The 3423-nt window shown below is 34.2% G+C and overlaps 1 long non-coding RNA gene across 1 annotated transcript; it reads right to left on the bottom strand.

Moving 5' to 3' along the window:
• Positions 1–228: 228 nt before the first annotated feature.
• LOC119568601 lies at positions 229–1994 on the bottom strand. Its single transcript, XR_005228097.1, has 4 exons — positions 1930–1994; positions 1461–1585; positions 841–991; positions 229–351 (listed from the first exon to the last, which is right to left on the bottom strand). It is a non-coding gene; the product is annotated as an uncharacterized LOC119568601 (long non-coding RNA).
• Positions 1995–3423: the final 1429 nt, after the last annotated feature.

The raw sequence follows: 3423 nt of genomic DNA, 5'->3' as shown, positions 1-3423 counted from the left end.
CGAAACTGAACTGCGCCGAATTTGGCTCAACACACCGAGTCCCTGCCTGGACCTCCATCACGATGTTCTGTGGAGATGACTTTCGTTTAGGATCGCCCCTTCCAGTGACATGCAGATGCTCCAGGAAAATTTATATAAAATGTGTAACACATTTTATAATGATGTACGGTGCATAAAACCCAGCAAGAAATAGGAAAATATCAGAAAAAAAGCATACAGCACACTTACAGCTATTATAGGGATGTCTGTGTGTTTTCTTCTCTAGCCTTCTCACATATGCTAAATCTCCACGCTTCTTTCATAGTAGCTGTTTCTCACGCATGTGTCCATCAGCTGTGGCAGCTCCAGGATCTGATCATAAAAGGTCTATAAATGACTAAGTTCATCACCATTATCATTATTAGTTTCCTTATCAGTCATTGTCATTATCATTATAATTATAGTACCCATCTTATTAACAATTACAATAATGTAGGCCTAATAATTATTACAACAGTAACAGCCATAATAATAATAATGATAATAACAACAATAATAACACTACTACTACTACTACTACTACTACTACTACTACTACTACTACTACTACTACTACTACTACTGCTACTACTACTGCTACTACTACTGCTACTACTACTGCTACTACTACTTCTACTACTACTGCTCTACTACTACTACTACTACTCTACTACTACTGCTACTACTACTACTACTACTACTACTACTACTACTACTAATAATAATAATAATAATAATAATACTAATAAATAATAATATAACAATAACAATAATAACAACAAGACAACTGCAATACAGCATTAACAACCATATGAATAATACCTCCAGCAACTGTGTGTGCTTTGTCAGCGTGAGTGAGGTGAGGTGCCGCGACTGGCCAAGCTGCGCGAGGTGGCCAAAAACCCATCCACACTTTTCCGAAGGTTGGGCAGGCATGACGACAAGCCTTCTAAGTGGCTCTCACACTGGTGAACTGTGAGAGGAACCATGTTTAGAATTTTGAGGGAGCATGGATTTTTTTTTCGAAGCTGCTTTCCAAAAGTTGTTAGATTCTAGAGAACCTCTTCATGGAGGGAGGGAGGGGGGTTGTAGCCAAAAAAATAAATAATAGTATAAAAATTAATTAATTAATAAAAAAAATATATATATATATATAAATAAATAAATAAATAATATCTCCCATACTTGGTATTTCAGAACACTGATAACACAGACACAGTTAGACTCACACACACACACACACACACACACACACACACACACACACACACACACACCACTCTCTCTCTCTCTCTCTCTCTCTCTCTCTCTCTCTCTCTTCCTCCCTCTCATCTCTCTCTGTCTCTCTCTCCTTCCTCTCATCTCTCTCTCTCTCTCTCTCTCACCCTCACCCATACAACCCCCCCGGGTACCACAGACCGGATCAAACTGTCAAAACCTACGTCTTTGAAAATGGTTCTCGAGCAATCAGCTGTATGAATGAACGTCTTGTAGTTGGTGTAGGCCAGGTCCCTCGTCTGGTCCAGAATGGCCGTCCTCTCCTCCCGCAGGTGGCCACCCTCCTTGCCTGAAATAATAGTAAGAATCTTAGTGATAATAACATGGAATTCAATCATCATCATCATCATCATAAAAAGTTATCATCATCATCATAAAAAGTTAAAGAATTATTTCTCAAGCATAATACAAAGGACACACTATAATATCTTCCTTCATACTGATATCTATATAAATATATTACAAATAACATGTTTACTTCATACAAGGAAAAAGCTCAAATCTTCTGTTTACACTGCATTCAGTATGAGTTAATGAAATAATCAAATAAGGAGGAATTTATCAACTGATTATGAATGAACTAAGAATAGAAAGCAACAAATACTGGTATCTACTTATTACTACAAATCTTACCAAGCTTTTCTACACCGCATGACGTCGAGCTGAACTATGTAATTTGAAAATTCCTCGTTGTCTTTCCACGTATCTGCAAGAACAGCACAAGAAATGATAAAAGATATTTTAAAAAGCTTCATCGTTTCAATAGCTTTTCATTTTCACTCAAGGATATCATTTGACATGGAAAGATGGGGAAAAGTGCTTTGGCTGGGATGAACTTAAATGCATGGTTAACGTTAAAAATTACACTCTTGAATATAAAAGTATGTAAGTATGTATAAAAATTGTCCATAACCAGATCACATCTATATATCTTTCACATCAGCAATCTGCAGGAATGGAAAGTTATACAACTGTTAAAATTGTGTATTTCTTGTTGTAGAAATGCGCATGTGCATATTATACATATATATATATATATATATATATATATATATATATATATATATATATATATATATATATATATAAAAGTAAAATAGAAGTTAAAATGAAATGAATAAAAAAAGAAAAAACAATCCTTAAAAAAATATATACATGAAACAAAGTATTTGCAATAAGAAATAATCGCTTCTATGAGTACATAATTGGCACATTGCAGTAGCAAGATATTTTTCAGTACAACATCTGACACTGAGTGTTCATACGCACAGGCTAGGTAATACAACTGCGGAGACCCACTGGTTGTGAGGTATTGACTTTCAAAGGTTGCACCCGCAGGGAAGAAAAACAACCCTCCTTTTCTAGAAATGTCTAAAATGTGAACAATACTGTGAGAAGTTCATAGATGTGCTGCATATCAACAGGAAATTTGTATCATGTTAAAAAACTTTATTAATACCATTCTTACACTGCTTGTATCCAATATGTTCTTGAAATCTTTCTATCTATCTACTTATCTATCTATCTATCTATCTATCTATCTATCTATCTATCTATCTATCTATCTATCTATCTATCTATCTATCTATCTATCATCTATGATTTCATATAAACAATAAATTTATGATATCTTAAATAATCTGTTGTAACGATGCAATTAATGGCACATATGTATGCTACTGACTTGACCGCCCTTTTTGAGAAGACACTTGTCATTTTGACCCTAGTGATTTTGGTGCTAACAAGTGAAATGACATTGTGTCCCTTGCGATTTTTTTTTTAATTGAAAGTTGTTGGAAATATTGAAAAAAGAAAAATAATATTACTTATGTGCCCTTAAAGTGCAGGGTAGACTTCTTGTGCGACAAATCTTTTGTGCAAACAGGTTTTAAAGGAATGTGTTCAATAATCTAAATTGAACATGGAAATTAGCTAACAACTTTGTAATCTACTTTCATGAAAAGGATTTTCTTATGAACAAATCAGAAATGAGGTAAAATTAAGTGACACTGCTATAAATGACTGGTCTATTTTCTCTAGAGAAGTGCTTGTATGAAAACAGTGAATCAATGGGGGCCTGGAAAAAATAGTTGCAACCATAAAAATAAATTTGAAAAAAAAGAAGAT

This window comes from Penaeus monodon, unplaced genomic scaffold, assembly GCF_015228065.2.
Source record: "Penaeus monodon isolate SGIC_2016 unplaced genomic scaffold, NSTDA_Pmon_1 PmonScaffold_10032, whole genome shotgun sequence".
Lineage (NCBI taxonomy): Eukaryota > Metazoa > Arthropoda > Malacostraca > Decapoda > Penaeidae > Penaeus > Penaeus monodon.
The sequence above is the reverse complement of the archived record's forward strand: the minus strand, read 5'-3'. Positions and strand labels throughout refer to the sequence as shown.